At 36.3% G+C, this 20785-nt stretch overlaps 1 protein-coding gene across 2 annotated transcripts in view; it reads right to left on the minus strand.

Moving 5' to 3' along the window:
• Positions 1–20785, minus strand: part of LOC6638429 (5-hydroxytryptamine receptor 2A) — an 88845-nt gene that overhangs the window by 22203 nt on the left and 45857 nt on the right. The window contains exon 1 of one of the 2 annotated variants that reach the window (XM_047009469.1): positions 4077–4161. The exons of the other annotated variant lie outside the window; for it this stretch is intronic. The gene's annotated coding sequence lies outside the window, so the exon portion shown is untranslated. Of the gene's footprint in view, positions 1–4076; positions 4162–20785 lie in introns of those variants that run through there. 2 annotated transcript variants of the gene reach the window in all.

Consider the following 20785-nt stretch of genomic DNA (forward strand, 5'->3'; position numbering starts at 1 on the left):
ATGTAGGGCCTGAGTATATATATAAGGGGAAAATTTTTGAGTAAAATAAACCTAAATGAACTAATATTAAGTTAAAGAGAATCGTCCAGGAGCTTGGACAGCAAAAATATTTTCAGTACACCTTTGTAATTTGATTGCTTTCACTATATGTACATATATGCTTTATAGTGTTTGACCTGTCCTAATTTGCTTTAATTAATGAAGAATAATTAGCTCAATTATAAAACACATACATGGAAAATTTTCCATTTGTCACCCACCTTTGATAGGCCATTGCATACATATGATTTGAATGTGTATGATTTTAAATTAACGCTTTAGCAGATCGTATATAAACTTGTATAACAATTTCCTCGTATGTAAGCATTTCCTTTAAATGCTCATTATTTTTCCAATTGAACAGAGTCGAACAAGTCGAATGACTTGTGACGGAACCTTAGGCTCAAAAAGTCAAGATAACCAAGCAAGTTTGGTCATTTTAAATAGAAGAAATCTTTAAATCTTAAGACAAAATCTTCAAGCACTAAGATTAAAGCACTTAATTAATTAAAGTGTCTAAAAACATTTTACTTAATAAGTACGAAAATTTGAGAAAAGCTTTTGATTAGGATATAAAAAATAATATTCAAGATTTAAATTTTCTTGTTGTATTAAAGTCTACTTAAATTTTAGCAATTAAATAAATTAAAATTTTCAATTTCTTTCCTCTAAAATCCCTTCTCTAATGTAGTCGCCATTAAGTGTATTCATTTTAGGATTTATTGAGATTTTGGTTTCTAAATACACACCAACAGATTAAAATACAAGTGTGGAAAGGGGAGAAATAAAAAGAATTAAAACATTGCCCTTTAAGCTCTCCATAATTAATTGAAATTTTATATTGTCGAGTGGCGTCAGTCAATATTTATCTATGCATTTTCATTTTGTTGATGTTTTTACATTGTGTTGTTATTTTCATCTCTTTTATTCATTGCTGTGTTTTATATACCTATGTATATATATTTTTTTTATTGCATTGTTATATTGTCAATTCCCATTTGACCATTATTCAATTCACTTGCATATTTGATGCCTGTCATCCAATTGTTTTTGTTGGCCAGCTAATCGATGGTATTACATTTAAAATCGTCCGAGTGGTAAGTGAGGCAAAACAAAAAAAAAACAAAAAACAAATATATTTATCTTCACCCCTTTTAGATTATCATCTCAACAATCAGTGTATGTGTGTGCGTTTGTGTGTGTTTTTTAGAGAGAGAAGAAACCTAGTTTATAGTTAGGGTTATAGTTTTGTTTTTGTTGCATACCCTGCGGCAGCTGTGGCATGATTACATTTTTAGCTAAATTACTTTCGTTGAGCTAAACTTACTTTACTGCTCTCTTTTTTTTTTGTCAACTTTGTCGTTACATTTGTTTTTGTCAGTGTTAGCAGCAATTCTTATAATAATAAGAAAAGCAAATGCATAGAGACAAAAATGTATTGCCTACATTTGTGCGCAGTTTAGCTTAGTTTTTAGACTGGTACTAGGATTTCTACATTATTTAATTGAGGCAATCGATTTTGGTCATGTTCTCTGTCAATTTTAATTTTTTATTTTGCTTCAGTGTTATAAATTCTCAGGCGAGGAAGTAGCTCTCAGGCGAGGAAGTTGCTCTCTCACGATATAATGAAATTCATCCACCAAGAAGCTGGGAACAACAAAAAACTGTTGAAAGAAAGCATGGGGCTTAGCTACAGGTAATAAAGGTAAGAAGATAAGGTACAAGTAAGCATAAATAAACTACCAAATTGAAGAATGCATCTGCTCGGCCCAGACTACCTTTTCCTGTATTGTATCCCGCTCTAGACTCTGGAGTATTGAATTTTCATAAAAGCTTAATCTTAATACAATTTGTAACCGAGTGCCTTGCCAAATTTCTCTATTGAAATCACAGAAATAATCTCTCATATGCTAATCAAAGACTTATTCTAAGAAATACTAATCAAGAGAGCATATAAGCTTCGGTGCTTTTCAATTAAAATTTGCATTTAAAAGCTATTAAATAAGTTTTCAATTCATTGATTTTAAATCGAATCGAATAAGCTTTAATAATTACAAATTATTGGGTTGAAAGGTGTTGACGATGTATGATGCTCTTCTGAAATCAATTAGCATATTTAATAAGTTTTCTTTTGCATGTATCGGTTTTGTATTGTAACATATAACCTGCTACAAGTTTACTGCGAGCTGTTGGAAACTGGTAGTACCTATCAAGTGTACGCGCTGGTTTCGGCTCAAATTAGTCGGTGAGAAATGGGGGATGGGGGAATGGATAGACTACCCGCTCTGCTAGTAGAAAATTTTATTAATAAATTCGCGTACTAAGACTACTTATACTCGGTTTAACGTTTCGTACAAAAAAAGAAAAGAACAGAGAAAAGGATGAGAAGAGAACAGAAAGACCGTCGTTTTTAGCGCAGCTGCTGAAAAAGAAAGGGGTCAGATGTCAGTGACGCCCAAAAGAAAAATTCGCCCACCCTACCATGATCGCTGTACTAAAGCCAAAATATAAAATTACACAGCGATCCCTATGCCAAACCAATTTTTCAACCTAACTTACTTCGCATGATTCCCCCCCTCACGAACGTCTCAGACCAAATTCATTTCAAAAACTTATATTTAATAACAATAAGCAATATAATAAGGCATTTCAAAGATCAAAAATATAGATAATGATATAAAGGTGATATGATAATATATATATAGGTATGACAATGTTTATATAGAAAGCATTTTGAAATTCAAGGAAAGAAAAATTATTTTTTTTTTGAGCATAAGTTAAACTTCTGATGACTTTACCAAAATTTAATTTTTTTTATGTTATTTAAACGAGAGCAACGAAAACTGCTTTAACTCTCTCTTTACTTTACCAAAATTTAATTTTTTTTATGTTATTTAAACGAGAGTAACGAAAACTGCTTTAACTCTCTCTTTACTTTACCAAAATTTAATTTTTTTTATGTTATTTAAACGAGAGTAACGAAAACTGCTTTAACTCTCTCTTTACTTTACCATCATATACCAACAGCAAAAAAAAATGATATTAAAACAAAAGAGTACTCACTTAAGCATTCCACGGAGAAAGATCTTTCTGGTGACAGCTGTAAGCAATTGCATTAAATATAGGGAGAGTTGTTGTTGCTGGCTTGAGAGAGAATTAAACCACATGATAAGCTTTTGCCAGGGGCGTGCCGAAAAAGGGGTTAAATAAAAATTTTCATCGAAGTTCAATCATGACCAAAAAAAATTACATAAAAAAAATTACAAAAGCAAAATGAAATAAAAGAAAAAAAAATAAAATTGGCTTTGGAGAACGCCGATTTTTACGATTTAAAAAGATTAACTTTAAGATAACATTATATATAAAAAAAAAATAAAAAAAAATCAAGGGCATAAATTATTTGTGCCCAAAATTAAAGAGTTACATTCATCATTAGGGCCTGGCGAAGATATTTAATTTTTCTTTTTTTTTTTGTGGTTGGAGGCTATGCGGCAATCACCAGTAACCAAAAAAAACAAAACAAAACGCAAGCCAAGCGGCTACACATGAAAGCTTCGCTGGCTGATAATCATCTAAAGAAAGCTTTTGCTTATCACGCAAAGCAAGGGTAGTGGGGGGGCCTAGAGAATCATATACTCTTTATATTTTTTTTCTCTTTTTACGCCTGTCGCATCAGATCTCTTCTGGCCAAATGTCTGCGCCAAAATACTCCTTCTCGAGAGTCTGCTGCTCCCGTGGGCTTCAGTCCGTTTCGACGGGCGTGCCTCTCCTGCGCCTCTCTTAAGTTCGCTGTTAGACTTATACCATTATATCTAGTCTGTGGACTAGGTTTGAACCAGGACTAGGTTTAGACCAAAACTAGGTTTAGACCAAAACTAGGTTTAGACCAAAACTAGGTTTAGACCAAAACTAGGTTTAGACCAAAACTAGGTGCCAATTCAGTTGATTTGGCACCGGATTAAAAATATGTATATATGCCTTTCTCTTAGCAATCTAATTCAGGCTGACATGTGCATTCACTTTCTTAAGACACATACTATACTCCTTAGCAGAAAACTGCTTCGAATTCACAATTTATGCCGACTTTTTCACAGTCAGACTTTTTTTTTTCAATAAAATTCGTTTTCACTATCACTTTAATTTTTTTTTCTTTTTTGTGACCGCACTACTTGAAGATAACTTGAAAAAGAAAAGTCATTCCCATGGGGGCCGACATACTTGGTTAACTCTCTATCCATTAGTCCTCTTTGGACCCCTCTCTTCACCTCGATTACCCCTAAACTTCCCTGATCCCAACTTTAGAGGAGCCTAGGGGGCGCCACAAAAACGCAAGAGAAAGTAATCGGATTGAAAAATTCGAAGAAAATTTTCTGAACACAACCAAAAAAAACGAATCTCGAAAACGCAGCTCCTACCTTTCCCAAATTTTACCTAGTAGACTAACATTCTGTTAGTTAGTATAACGCTAACTAACAATACAAGCAGCGCAAGCAGTGTAAGCAGTGAAAGCAGTGAACACGGTTACTATATGAAACTTATATTGCTCGCTTTTAGGGATAAAACGTTTATATGTCGTTTTAGTTATAGACAAAAAAAATCATTCTTTCTCATTTTTTTTTATTTTCTTCCTAAATACAAACGGTTACAAGCGCTACTACAAAACCCCCCCACTAAAATCACACTTACCTAATGGAAAGGGTGATACTCGCTTGAAACCGGGCAAAAAAAATTATTGCTTAATATCTTTCGCATGGAATTTGCCTACCACATGACCTTGTAGATTCTCTAACTCATAATACGCGTTGCCGAGCTTCCGTCTCACTCTCGCCTTCACGAACGGTGGCGCTAACTTGGAATTGAATCCTTTTGAGAAATTACTTTGCTGGAAGTTCCTACGAAATACCTCTTGTCCAACTGAAAAAGACACCTCGCGACTACGTATCATGCTGTTTTCGTGACTCCTCTTTAGCTTTAGTTCCCATTATTTCGAAAGAGTCGTCCCTACTAAACCTCACAGCTCGATCCTCTAACAATTCTAAGTTCCGTAGCACTTGGTAAACGGACCCGTCGGTTACCATATGCTGACCAAATGCCATCCTATAGGGTGTTGTGTTTATCGCCGAATGAATAGTAGACCTCAAGGCACAAGCGATACTACTTAGCTTTTCGTCCCAATCAGACTGGCTTGGACTTACGTAAGCCTTTACTGCTGCCAATACCGACCGGTTTACTCTCTCTGACACGTTAGCCTGCGGAGCATACGCAGCCGTATATGTGTGACGCACTTTATACCTTTGCAATAGCTCATTAAAATGGTGTGCTCTAAATTGGGGCCCATTATCGGAAACTATAATCTCAGGTACCCCAAAACAATGAAAAAGATCCTCTTCTAGAAACTGTGTGACCACTTCTGCAGTAAACTTTTTTACCTTCTTTAGAAACGGAAATTTTGAGAAGTGGTCCACTACAATAAATATTCCAATATTGCCAGACTTGCTTCGCGGGTAAGGACCCAAGAAATCCACATACAGTTTCTCGAAGAACCTTGACGTTTCACCCGACTTGCCTAATGGTGGCCTTAACGTATAATTCGGGTGTTTGGTGGCTTTACAAACTTCACATCTGTTTATAAACTCTTTAACTTCTGACACTAGATTTGGCCAGTAATAGTAGCGCCTAAGTTTTTCCAATGTCTTATTAATACCGCTGTGGGCCGCTAGTGGGCTTTCGTGAGCCGATTTCAACAACTGCTCCACTAATCCCTTGGGAATCCATAGTTTCCAGCAATGATCATCTGCTAACCTCTCCCCAGGAAAATGCTCACTACGCCGGTAAACTAAATTGCCCATTACTTTCACGTCTGGTACTGACTGGGGGTTTTTTTCGACCTTCGTCTTTAGCTCCACATATTCGGGACTTAGAAAATGCGCCGAATTGAGATCGATTCCTAAATCACTATCTAATACCGCTAAATCAGGGGTAAAAACTCTGGACAAAGCGTCTGGCACCACGTTTTTACTACCTTTTCGATGTGAAATGGTAAAATTAAATCCCTGAAGTTTCAAAGACCATCTGGCCAACCTAGAACTCAAGTCTGATTGACTCATTAACCACTTTAACGAAGCATGGTCGGTTATGATAGAAAATTCTTGACCCTCCACGTAGGCCCTATATTTCTTAACTGCTAACACGGCTGCCAAACACTCTTTCTCTGTAACTGAGTAATTTCTTTGTGCCTGGTTCAGTTTTTTCGACATAAACGCAATGGGTACTTCGTCCTTATCCTCTGTTAACTGGGTTAGCACCGCGCCAACTCCCGTATGACTGGCGTCACAGTTTATGGAGAAAGGTTTTCTAAAATCGGGACTATGTAAAACTGGTGCCTGGCTTAAACGTGTCTTCAAGTCTTCAAATGCTGACTGAGCCTCTGACGTCCATATGAATTTACGCTTATGCTTTAAAGTATCTGTAATTGGAGACGCAATAGCAGCATAATTTTGAATGAATTTGTGATACCAACCCGCCATTCCTAAAAAGCGCCGAACTTGTTTAACCGATTTTGGGGTGGGGAAATCGACTATGGCGGATATTTTATCTGGGTCTGTCTTAATAGTTCCCTCACCTACAATATGTCCTAGATACTTGACATTCTTTCTACAAAAATGGCTTTTCTCGACGTTTATAGTTAACCCTGCATCGGATATACATTTGGATAGCTCTGTAAGTAGAGTTATATGCTCGTCAAACGAATCTGAGACGATCAACAGATCATCTAAGTAGATAAATATCTGATGGCGCCGATGCGGTGGCACTATTTTATCCATGAGTTTGGACATGGTTTGTGCCGCGTTACATAATCCAAAAGGCATTACTTTGAAATGGTACAGGGGTCTACCTGCTACTGAAAAGGCTGTCTTATCCCGTGACTCGAGCTGTAAAGGAATTTGCCAATACGCGTCCTTCAAGTCGAGACTTGTGATATACTCGGCCTTAGGTAATCTGCTAAGGATGCCGTCTATGATTGGCATTGGGTAAGCATCCTTAACTGTAACGGCATTCAGCCGTCTACTATCTATGCATAACCTATGTTTTCCTGGCTTACTCACCAACACAACAGGCGAAGACCAAGCACTTTGAGATTCCTCAATAACTCCTAATTTTAACATACGATCTAACTCTTCATATATCAACTGTTCTTTTGCCGGTGACATAGGATAGTGTCGCTGCTTAATTGGTGCTGCACCAGCAACATCTATTACATGTGACAGCAGCTGCGTTTTCCCTAGTCCCAACTTAGCGAATGATGGAAACAAACCCATACATTCAGACAAACGTTGCTTCTGATTACTGTCTAGCATTCGTTGCGCCGTATCCTCAACGCTTAAACTAGCTATCTGTATCGGTCCTACTGACAGTCCAGATGGTAATAAATCGAAAGCGAGCCAAAAATCTATGCCTAAGTAAAGATCCTGGGTTAGCCCAGGGACTATATAAAATTTTAATATCTTACTATTTCCTCTAAAATTAACTTCAGTACTTATCTTTCCTACTATCTGCTGGGGTGTTCCATCTGCAGTATTTACTTTATTTGACATTGGCCTAATATTCTGTTTTACAGCCAATAATTCTTCGGCAAAACTGCCACCAACGCAACTTATGCTAGCCCCAGTATCCATGAGGCCACTTACTAATCTATTGAATAACTTTACCTCTGCATAAGGACGGATATCAAAAACATTGCCGACTACCGCCGAGGCTATTAGCTTTCGCTCTTTCTTAACACCTTTATTAAAAACCTTCCTTCGCTCTCTTGAACGAGTCTTTGACCAATAGATTCCTAATCTAGGTGACTCTACTGGTTCCGTTTCTGAATATTTAGATATTTCTTGTGATTTCTCATCGGGGATATGCGTAAATTCGGGCAAATATTCTTCTAACCCTTGTGTTTCCTCTAATCTGTATTGCTGGCCCTCGAGATCATCTGTTTGCGTGCACTTCTCCGAAGTGCACGACCTGCCGTGTTTTTTGAATGGTCATTACAATGGGTACAAGATGGCTTATACGTATTTGGCTTCCCACAGCCATAGCAAAACACTCGCCGTTCTGCTACACACTCTTGATAGGGATGTCCCGCCGTATCACAGTTCCAACAAACCAAATTAACTGCTTCCACCACTGGCACGTCATCTTCTGCCTCAGACTCTTCTTCTGTTTGAATGCTCACTGCATTTACCATTCTCCTAGGCATTGGTCTTGGTGGTACACCCAATGGTTTCCGTACTGTCTGCATAAAGGTTTCTCTAGTACGCACTAACTGCCTTAACTTAGAGACCGAAGCTATGGACTCATACAATAACTCATGCTGAATATCGGGCAAGAGATTAGCCCGAAGATGCTCTAGTAACTCAATCTCTGGTAACGGAGTAGACAGTTTGTCAGCTAGCGCCACTATCGCCTCGTAGAATTCGTCGAACGATTCTTTATCTCCCTGTCTGCGTTTGCTGATAGCAGCTTTAATATGCTGATCGGTACGCTCGTCTTTGAATTGTTCCCTCAAGGCTCTACATAAGTCTAGCCACTTGATGTGTGATACCTTCTTGTGGTATCTCCAAAACCACTCACTAGCATTCCCTTCGAACAAATTGCTAACATACCGCGACAGAACTACGAAATTACCTTCTAAAGCCTGATGGGTCATTGCTTCCGCTCTATAAATGAACTCGTCCACTGATATACCGGACTTGCCATTAAACCTTAACTTCCAGCTACTTATAACCTGACTTATTCTGTCTGGTCTAAGCTCCAAAATGCTATTACTGTTGCTTGCCTGCTCACTAGCTGCTGTTGCTGATACTTGGCTACGTAAATTCGCTGCCTGTTGTGTACTTTCCTCAGCGTTCGCCTGGTGTGTCGCTACTACTGAGTACAACCTCTGGAACCCATTTTCAAGCGCTTGTGTCAACAATTCCGTTTGTCTGACTGCTTGAATTTCCAGTCGCTCATTTTGCCGAGATGCAGCCGTCGCCATGGCATTCGCTATTAACCTTGCTAAATTCACGTCGCTATTCCTAACAGATTCGGCTGGCTCTACACTCTCATCTAACCTTCTTTCCTGGCTAACATCTCTCTGTGCCATTTCTGCCAGTAAGTTGGCCCTTTGCGCTGCTGATCTGGTTTGCACTCTTGCCTGATGGCTGGTCTGTGGTCCCCCACTAAGTGCTTCAGCTCCGTCTCCTTCCATACTCTGTAACGGCTGATCACAAGTGGGGCAAATTTCCCTACTACCGACGCGTATGTTGAAGCACGCTATGTGGAAGTGATGACCACAAGTAGTGCTCCGTAGCTGCGCCCTATACTGAATTGGTTTATCGCAGATAAGGCAAAGGGTATTGTCGTCCTGAATCGCGGCTAGATCTTCGCTGCTGTGCCTTACCGACATTTCTCAGAACAAAACTTGTACCTATTTGTTAACTAACTATGCTGAGGACTTCGCTCTTAAGATTTTAATCCCAGATCTGTTTAATTCCTGATGAAACTGTTTCCACTAAATTGTTTGATTAATAAAGTTATACTTATTATAATAATATCGCAAAGAAATAAAGAAAATATAAAAAAAATTGAATAACTTTCATAAAAGTAATGAGGGGAATCATGCCATGTGTTAAAAAAAAATGGTTTGAGCAGCTGCTAAAATAACGATAAAAGAGGGCTTTAAGTATAATTGAAATTGCAGGTATGCCCTAGCTTATTGCCAAGTATCACATAACTCCTTACAATTTACCTAACTGCTTAAAGCAATAAACATTTTGTACCTAACTTGTAGGCAAATAAAAAACCAATAGTTCTAAGAATTATTAACCGCTTGGAGGCTATAGTCTTTGACCATTGTTAAACCTGATCCAAAACGAGAAAAAAATACTCTTTCTGACTATCGAAAATTACCTGTGGCTACACCGACAATCCTAAGCGCGGAGCCGAAAATATTTTAGAATTTAAGGCTGATCCAGCTGACCAATTGATTGTGCGTTGCCCTAATGTTTTTTTTTTTTTTTTTTTTTTTTTTTGTTGGTGGTGTGGACATAGAGTTATGTCGAAACTTTTATGTACTCCGACTGACCACCCAATACAGTAAAGAATACTAGCGTTCGAAAACCGAGATATAAATACCCATAAGAAAAGCTGTTGTTGACTAAAATGTTGTCGTCGGGGCTCCCGAAACCGATTTGGCCCCACGTTTGGGCGCCAATTAATAAAATTATGAATACTTAACTAACTGTAACATATAACCTGCTACAAGTTTACTGCGAGCTGTTGGAAACTGGTAGTACCTATCAAGTGTACGCGCTGGTTTCGGCTCAAATTAGTCGGTGAGAAATGGGGGATGGGGGAATGGATAGACTACCCGCTCTGCTAGTAGAAAATTTTATTAATAAATTCGCGTACTAAGACTACTTATACTCGGTTTAACGTTTCGTACAAAAAAAGAAAAGAACAGAGAAAAGGATGAGAAGAGAACAGAAAGACCGTCGTTTTTAGCGCAGCTGCTGAAAAAGAAAGGGGTCAGATGTCAGTGACGCCCAAAAGAAAAATTCGCCCACCCTACCATGATCGCTGTACTAAAGCCAAAATATAAAATTACACAGCGATCCCTATGCCAAACCAATTTTTCAACCTAACTTACTTCGCATGATTCCCCCCCTCACGAACGTCTCAGACCAAATTCATTTCAAAAACTTATATTTAATAACAATAAGCAATATAATAAGGCATTTCAAAGATCAAAAATATAGATAATGATATAAAGGTGATATGATAATATATATATAGGTATGACAATGTTTATATAGAAAGCATTTTGAAATTCAAGGAAAGAAAAATTATTTTTTTTTTTGAGCATAAGTTAAACTTCTGATGACTTTACCAAAATTTAATTTTTTTTATGTTATTTAAACGAGAGCAACGAAAACTGCTTTAACTCTCTCTTTACTTTACCAAAATTTAATTTTTTTTATGTTATTTAAACGAGAGTAACGAAAACTGCTTTAACTCTCTCTTTACTTTACCAAAATTTAATTTTTTTTATGTTATTTAAACGAGAGTAACGAAAACTGCTTTAACTCTCTCTTTACTTTACCATCATATACCAACAGCAAAAAAAAATGATATTAAAACAAAAGAGTACTCACTTAAGCATTCCACGGAGAAAGATCTTTCTGGTGACAGCTGTAAGCAATTGCATTAAATATAGGGAGAGTTGTTGTTGCTGGCTTGAGAGAGAATTAAACCACATGATAAGCTTTTGCCAGGGGCGTGCCGAAAAAGGGGTTAAATAAAAATTTTCATCGAAGTTCAATCATGACCAAAAAAAATTACATAAAAAAAATTACAAAAGCAAAATGAAATAAAAGAAAAAAAAATAAAATTGGCTTTGGAGAACGCCAATGCATCAGAATTTTACGATTTAAAAAGATTAACTTTAAGATAACATTATATATAAAAAAAAATAAAAAAAAATCAAGGGCATAAATTATTTGTGCCCAAAATTAAAGAGTTACATTCATCATTAGGGCCTGGCGAAGATATTTAATTTTCTTTTTTTTTTTTGTGGTTGGAGGCTATGCGGCAATCACCAGTAACCAAAAAAAACAAAACAAAACGCAAGCCAAGCGGCTACACATGAAAGCTTCGCTGGCTGATAATCATCTAAAGAAAGCTTTTGCTTATCACGCAAAGCAAGGGTAGTGGGGGGGGCCTAGAGAATCATATACTCTTTATATTTTTTTTCTCTTTTTACGCCTGTCGCATCAGATCTCTTCTGGCCAAATGTCTGCGCCAAAATACTCCTTCTCGAGAGTCTGCTGCTCCCGTGGGCTTCAGTCCGTTTCGACGGGCGTGCCTCTCCTGCGCCTCTCTTAAGTTCGCTGTTAGACTTATACCATTATATCTAGTCTGTGGACTAGGTTTGAACCAGGACTAGGTTTAGACCAAAACTAGGTTTAGACCAAAACTAGGTTTAGACCAAAACTAGGTTTAGACCAAAACTAGGTTTAGACCAAAACTAGGTGCCAATTCAGTTGATTTGGCACCGGATTAAAAATATGTATATATGCCTTTCTCTTAGCAATCTAATTCAGGCTGACATGTGCATTCACTTTCTTAAGACACATACTATACTCCTTAGCAGAAAACTGCTTCGAATTCACAATTTATGCCGACTTTTTCACAGTCAGACTTTTTTTTTTCAATAAAATTCGTTTTCACTATCACTTTAATTTTTTTTTCTTTTTTGTGACCGCACTACTTGAAGATAACTTGAAAAAGAAAAGTCATTCCCATGGGGGCCGACATACTTGGTTAACTCTCTATCCATTAGTCCTCTTTGGACCCCTCTCTTCACCTCGATTACCCCTAAACTTCCCTGATCCCAACTTTAGAGGAGCCTAGGGGGCGCCACAAAAACGCAAGAGAAAGTAATCGGATTGAAAAATTCGAAGAAAATTTTCTGAACACAACCAAAAAAAAACGAATCTCGAAAACGCAGCTCCTACCTTTCCCAAATTTTACCTAGTAGACTAACATTCTGTTAGTTAGTATAACGCTAACTAACAATACAAGCAGCGCAAGCAGTGTAAGCAGTGAAAGCAGTGAACACGGTTACTATATGAAACTTATATTGCTCGCTTTTAGGGATAAAACGTTTATATGTCGTTTTAGTTATAGACAAAAAAAATCATTCTTTCTCATTTTTTTTTATTTTCTTCCTAAATACAAACGGTTACAAGCGCTACTACAGTATCTGTCGCAAATTGTTTTACTATTTGAAACTGTCATTTATTCTGAGCCTTGCGACAACTGCAACAACATTTGCTGACAGCAACAAATGTAATTTGAAAACATGCTTACGTAGCCAAAAGATTTAACATGAGAAGAGTTCAGCATTTTTGTCAATTTGTTTTCTTTTTTGTCTTTTCTCCAAGTACACATATATGTACATAAGTGTGTGTACATATATGTATTTTGTATGTATGGCATTGCGTTTAGCTGATTTCTCTATAAAGTTGAGTTTTGTGTTGTTATTTTGCCCGCCTTGTTTAGTACGTAAAGTTTTCTACTTGCCGCACAGCTGGCACAGGATGTGTCGTCTTCTCTTGATTACAACGGAGTCCCTTTGCATATGCGTCCTGTTCTTCTTTTTTTTCCCCCTTCCCATTTTTTTTTTTGTTTTTTGTTATTTGCAGTGCGTGTGGTGCGTATGTGGTTGGTTGGTTGGTTGTTTGGTTGAGGGTGCCAGCAATTGTAATTTATGGCCCACAAACAAGAAACTTATGTAGATTACAAGGAAAACAAAAGCCCAAGTAGACATGGTCTATGGCCCCTATCCATTCACCCTATTCTGCTGTCTAAAGGAGAATATGCAACCAACTATACTCTGATTGTTGTCTGGTTGCCCTGCTGCGTTTCCTAGTCTGCAGTTTATGTGCTCATTTTGTCAACTGAATAGGCCATTTTCTATTTACATGTACATACATACATACATATACATATGCATAGTCAATGGCTCTGACTGTAAGGCTGCAAATTTTAATTGATTTCTTTTGAATTTTTCATGAACTTAATTATTGGAGCTTAGCAGTCGATCAAAATGTTTTCTTGTCACTGATTAATTCTTTGGAATTATGAATCTGACAAATTATTCTTGGAATGTTTATTATTTAATGTTCTGTGAATTTATAGTCTCATAAATGTATTCAGATCATTTTCATAACATATGCTTTTACTTAACCTGTTCAAGAAATAAAGCAGTTTGTCCTCTCCTCATATTCTTACTAAGAAAGCAATGATGAAGCCTTAGTTTCAGATGTCAGCCAAGACAGTACAGTAAATAAACTTAGTTTTTGCCTTGCTTTATGAAGTTGAACCTTGTTTATATATCTTTTAAATAGCATTTGTAGTAGTCTAAACTACGTGAACTAGGCAAATTTGCATTCTCTATAAGTGAATTTCAGTTGGAAAATTGACTTCATTAACTGCAATTCAAACATCATTGGCCTATGGTAGGGCTTTAAGTAGTTTGTAAGGAAAAGCCAAAACGATTGAGAATAAATGGTCTTGGGTTACCTAAGGTTAGGACGAACAATGGCCAACAACGTTGCTTGTTCCGAGTTGTGAATTGGTTAGCTTGTTGACTATTTTTGGTTGCCTGCTGCTTTTTGGTTATTTGCTTTACGTTTCCTGGATTTTGACTGGCTTGCGTTGTGGTTTCTGGCCAACAAAGTTTTTCCTATCGTTACGTTTTCCTTTACCTCCTATTCGTTTGTTCAGCTTTTGCTCTGTTCTGTTCTGTTCTGTTTTGTGCTGTGCTGTTCTATACGGTTCGGTTCGAAGTTTTGTCCAAACCAGAAAACCAGCCATTAATCACATGGCTTTGCACGGGCAAAACACACTGAGGCTAAACTCAAAAATAAATACAAATAGACCTCAAACACACACACACACACACACACACATACACAGACACTTACTTATGGCTTAATATAACCGCAAACTTTTCAATGTTTGCGACCAAATGCAAGTGGCAAAAGTAATTTCGGTAAGTCAAAAGGCTTGAACAGAGTTTTCTCTAGTTTTTAATGCATTTTCTCTCTCACTTTGTTTTACTTTCTATCTCTCTCTCTCTCAATCTGTGTGTGTGTGTAGCTGCTTTTGGTCAACATCAGCCTTTTAATTTGACTGGAAAATTTCAATTTGTCTTTTGGCCCCTTCGCACCACAACCACATAGAGCCCAGTCCCCTCGGTGCCCCCGCCCCCTTTGATCAACCGGCAAGTTGGCAAAAGTTTTTTTTTGTTGCGGGCATTTCATTTGATTTATATAAAATTCAATTTTACTTCTCACACTGATTAATCATCCTAAAAAGAACAAACCAAACCAAACAAAAAAAAAAGTCATTATTTTGATTTATGCAAACAGTGAACAAAACCAAAAACAAACCAAAAAGAAGCAAATAAGTGAGGCAAAAATAGGCAAAAAATAAATAAATTAAAGCGAAAAATTCTAAATTTAAATTAAGGATTTTTGGGGTTAGCCGCACTGTGACAGTTATAGAAATGAAATTCATCTTGCCTGTGGTTCTTATCCCATTTCTCCACCTCTATCCCTCTTTTTCTCTCTACCTCTCTCTTTCTCTTTCTATCTCTCTCTCTCTCTATCTCTTTGTCTTTTAGCTGCTTGAAGTCTTGCCATTCAAATGAAAATGTTGCTTCCATGTGGCATACAATTGTGGCACACTTTGCCTAGTTATTTCATACTAATTGCTTTGAAAGTTTCTTCTTCGGCGAGTCTAGAATAGTTGTCAGCATCAATATCTAATTGAGTTGCCTTAAGTCTGAAGGTTAAACCAAAGTAAGATCAACTTTCGCCTTAGAAAACATTTTCAACATTTTTTAATTATTATGGAATTAAAATCAAGTAATGAATAATCGAAGGAATAATAGTCAACTTTAAGTCTCTAATTAAAACCATTATTAAGAACTATAAAATGGTTTCGCAGTACCCAAATAATAGGTATATTCTGCAGATTCTTTTCTTTCTCTTAGACTTAAATTCGAAGAAATGAGAAATTGAAGAAAAATAAGTAAGAGCAAAGTGTAAAACAACTGTTACAAAACATCAACAAAAAACAGAAAAAAAAGGAATTTTGGTCTACTTTTCTTCTAAGATCTAGAAGATTGTTTTGAATTATTATTATTAAATCAAATTATATTTTTAACTTACTAAACCATGGCTCCTTCTTATTTTATAGAGTAGTAATTGTGCTTAAATTGTTCTTGGCGTCTTATTTTATGCATTCAAATTGTTGCTTTTAATATATGTATGTACATACATATACTCCAGCTTAGATGTGGATTATGTAAATTAGTAAATTATCGAACTTGGAGTCGAAAAAAAAAAGCTAACATCGGCTATGCCGAAGTTTATATACCCTTGCACTCCTTGATAATAATAATTTTACATGTTCAAAATTTGTTTTCTGCAACTCAATTCATCAATATACAAACAAAACAATTTTACTCTCTATTTTACAATTATTTTACAATCACATATGTAAATTTCATAGAATACTTCGATTTTTATGAAAATGTTTCTTCTAGTTCTTCGAGAGCTATATGATATAGTGGTCCGATCCTGATGGTTTTCATACTTTATTTTTCCCGGGTAATAAAAAACCCCGAAAAAATTTCAGCCCGATAGCTCTTAAGACGGCTGAGTAAAACGCATTCGCACAGACGGACGGACGGACGGACAGACGGACATGGCTATATCAACTTAGCTTCTCATGCTGTCCAAGAATATATATACTTTATGGGGTCGGAAACGTCTCCTTCTGTGCGTTACAAACATCTGACCAATTTTATAATACCCTCTGCAAGGGTATAAAAATACATACATATGTTTTATCTTATCTTAAGTATCGATTTGTTAAATATGTGGAAAAGTATTAAAAGTAAGACAAGTGAAGTCTAAGTATAAAATAGTACATCAAATCAATGCCAATGTTCTATAATATATACTGGAAGAGTTCTAAAAGAACAGAGCAGTGAGAAGGAAATATCCTGTATTAAAAGTTGATAACTAACAATAAGTGGGGTTTCTTAAAGATGGAAATAAAAAGAACCTTATTTGGGAATTTGTTTAATTTAGTTTTATATAAGTCGGTTAGAGTAATTAGAGTAACAATTGGCACAATAAATTAAGGGGAAAGATTTTTACATCCTGGACTTTAAGTTGTCGCCTTTACGTCTTTTTTCACAACTGAACTAGCTCTTCATTCGTGCTGAATTCGCTCCGTTCTAGCTTATTATATTCGAATTAAGAACAAAAAATCAATTAATTGTTTCTTCTTGACATTTTTCTTAATAGTTTTTTTATTTTAAGTTGGTTTTGCTTACGACTCTCACCTTAGTTTCTTAAGTTGGGCAAAACAAAAGGCTTGGAGTAATGAGATTTCGTATTTACTATGCGGATCAATATTAAGTTTGTTTTGAAATCAGAAAGCTTGTGCTTGAAACCCAGTGATAGTTTGACTGCGGTCATTATAATTAAGACTAATATTAATAAACACACACACACACACACACACACATGTATACACAAACCCATTCACAAAGTCAAAGAGAAGGCATTGACCATTCTGGTCGTAAATATTGATTGAGGCATTTCGTTGATGTTGCTGCTCAAATACATAAATCATTAGAATTATGTCAAGCTCATGCTAATCGAGATTGTGTATGCCCCCAAAGAGGGCAGGCACGAACACACACACACTCAAATTAAAGTGTATATATGTCTCTCTCTGTGTGTGCGTGTGTGTATGTGGACATCACTTTAAGCCATTTTCATTTTGGACTGTTTGTTTGTTTTATGAACTTGACTCGGTAAATGGTACGAGTTAGTTGTTTTGTGCCTTTAAATGGCTACAAACACCTCATTGTAAATGTCATAGTAACTATTACTTTTTGGTTACAAATACACATGCACAGCTGTGTTTTGTGTGTGTTTGTACGTGTTGTTGTTGTAGTTGTTGGTGTTGGCAAAGCATTAGCAGATAACATAAATGTCTTAGTAACATATCCGGTTTTATTGCTTGGCTGGTTTTGTTTGCCTTGTTCGCCTGCTCTGGCAAAAAGCTTCTCAACCAACAGTTTCAGCTCTCTCAGTCGTCTCGTTTCGACTGTTTGCTACTTTGTCTCATTAAACATTTGAAAGGCATATACACACACACACACACACAAAGACATAGAGGACGAGAGAGTAAGACAGAGAGCGGGAACGTTCATATACACATATGAACATCCTTCTCCTCCTGGTAATGTGAAATCAAATGTGCAAAGCAAATGAAGCGTAATTCTCCTGCCCTGAGTCCCGTCAGCCCTGCAGCCTGTCAGACTTTCAGCCTACATGCCAGCAGGGGAGCAAGCAAGCAAGCAAGCAACCAACCGTGTGCCTGACTGCCACGAAAACTAATTATACTGTTAAATGCGTTTGTTTAACTGCCAATTTAATTAAGGTTATGCTTTTGTTTGGCCAAGCTTCTAATCTGCCAGCTGAGCTCCGAAAATTGTGTTCTCCAACATGTGCAATTAAAAATTACACTCCCCTACATACGTTCACTCTGCCCTTTGCCTATTCCCGCACACTCTAACCTCGACTCCCACAAGTTTTATCCTTTATAGATTTTACAAACTGCATACGAACATTGCGGTTATGTGGCAAAGGTTGAAGTTAAAGTAGGGAGAGCTTTTGAGGTTGCAGTAACGCCAAAATGTCGCGCTATAACATGAAAATTATGTAAAATGAGTACAAAATGCATTTGCACTTATGCTAGACAGCAGCAGCAGCAGCGAACACTGGCTTCAAAAACTTTTCCCATTCAGTTTGCTCAAATGAACAATATTGCTATTAAAAATTTCATACAAATTGCTTAAAGTGTAAATCATTTGTATGAGTCCAGTGAGATGAAAACTAATTAGAGAAACATTTATTTAGTGTTTCTTGTTAATAAAATTAACTTTAATCCAATTTAGCACGAATAATAAGGATTAAAAGACTTATTTTTACTAAAATAACTACATAATCGACTAATGTTACTATTGAAAACAAAAAGGTTGCCCCAAAAAGTATGCTACAAATATGAGCATTGAACTTTGGTCGTCAAAACTTTAAAACATTCATTATGAATAGGTTTCATATACATTATATATATTTCAATTTTTGGTTAAAAATTAACTTACAATTAGACTTTTTATTTTTAACTGAATTATAACTATCGTACTCGGATATTCATTACGTGTGACTTAGACTGTCTGAGAGCTCTGTGTCGATGAGCAATGTCCCCCTAATTCTACGCCACTGGATGCAACCTTTTTTTTCTATTCTTGGTTCTTTTATAATGGATAATAGACGTTACTGCAGTCTAATAAAAATAAATGGACTTAGTTAGGTATATTTATAATTTAAACTTAATGAAATATATTCCAAATGCAACTAAAATTATATGTTATTCCCAATTTGCAAAAAAATAATCTCCGAATAGGTATTATAAAATTAAATTCAAACAATATTTGGTTACTCTAGTGTGTAATTATAGCTGCCACTATGGGATTCTTAGGGCAAAAAAAAGAAAACTATGAAACTGACAACAACAATTACAATTATACACACAGATAACACACCAACATGTAGTAAGAGTGGGAGGTTGATGTGGCTGGTATCTGTGTATGTGTACGTGAGTGTAATGCACTTATTATACTTGTGGTTAGACTAGCGAAAAAATGAAAGTCAACTGCCATAACGGACTAAGGCGGAGAAATGAGTCGATGTGAACGAATATTAACATGTAATTACGTTTTAAGTGCTAAATGGTGAAATATTTACAAAAACTATGTGAAACTTAATTGAAATTTAATTGAATATGTCAGACACAACGACAGAAATGGCAAACAGTGTGCAAGAGGAAGGACAATGGACAACAGAGGCCGACAACAATTTGCGGTTGGTCAGTGCCAAAGGACAGTTGAGAACAAAACAGAATTGAAATGAACAGGACAGGAGGCGACATACTGACATACATGTATGTGTAGGGACATTGCAGTTTATGACGATTTGGGTTAAATTTCAGCCCATACATATGTACATATACATATGTATATAGTTACTATATGTCTCTGTTTAATATCGAGTCGAAAGTCAATGAAACTTTTGCATTTAAACGTTCTGCACCCAAGGGGCATTTGTCATTTTGGGCTCGAACTAATAATGACGTCAGCGAAAGATATAGAGAAAGAGACAGGAACACAAACAGAGCGTGAGCATGAAATTTATGCACGACTGAATAGAGTGAGAGTATCTGGGTGGAAGTGCGGCTTGTGGACAGTGGGTTCATGTGCGTGTTATATATGTGCATATATTTCCCACAGTATCGACAGCAGCAGCAGCAGCAGCAGTAGAAGCAGTAGATGGGCAGAGGAGGTCAGAGATATGTATATATAGAGAGAGTGATGGTGGCAGTAGTAGGAGTCGGATCAACCGCAATGGAGGCAGTGGCATAAAGATTAATGTTCATGCGCCATTTGTCGACCGCCATAGGCTTTATTTTGTTGACCAAAACCAAACCAAAAAAAAAAAAAGCCAAAAAGAAAAAAAGAAACCACAAGCAAGGAAAGGTTATTGTCTCCTGTTTTGCGCATTTTATACCCTGTAATCATAGACAAGGCTCTTTTAGATGAAGACTGAAATAATATACAAACAATTGTTTTACAATCAATTTAGATGGATATATGTGAAAATTTTAATCAGAATAAAGCCATAAAAGCTATTAATAAAATGTAAGGCAAGTTTAAAAAATTATTTAAAGACAATTATTAAATTGTGAAATTATAACTTTTACGTTTCGATTTAGAGGAAATTTAACTAAACATAAGAAAGACAAAATTTAACAATTTTAGCTTTAGGTACGAAAACATTTATTAAGTGTGCTAAGCTGACACAGTTTTTTATGCTTAAGGGACTTTTTTTCAAATTATCAGTTTGAAAAGTGACTAGTGCAGAAAGCGATAGAAAGGTCTATATAGACTTTAATATGTCTGAAAGTTTGTCTATCATAAGTATCAGAAGTCTCCATAAAAACTGTTTTGAAAAACGTGAGAGAGTCTTTAAAAACCATTAACTTATAAAAAATATATGTCAAT

Source organism: Drosophila willistoni, assembly GCF_018902025.1.
Source record: "Drosophila willistoni isolate 14030-0811.24 chromosome 2L unlocalized genomic scaffold, UCI_dwil_1.1 Seg139, whole genome shotgun sequence".
NCBI classification, from domain to species: Eukaryota; Metazoa; Arthropoda; class Insecta; order Diptera; family Drosophilidae; genus Drosophila; species Drosophila willistoni.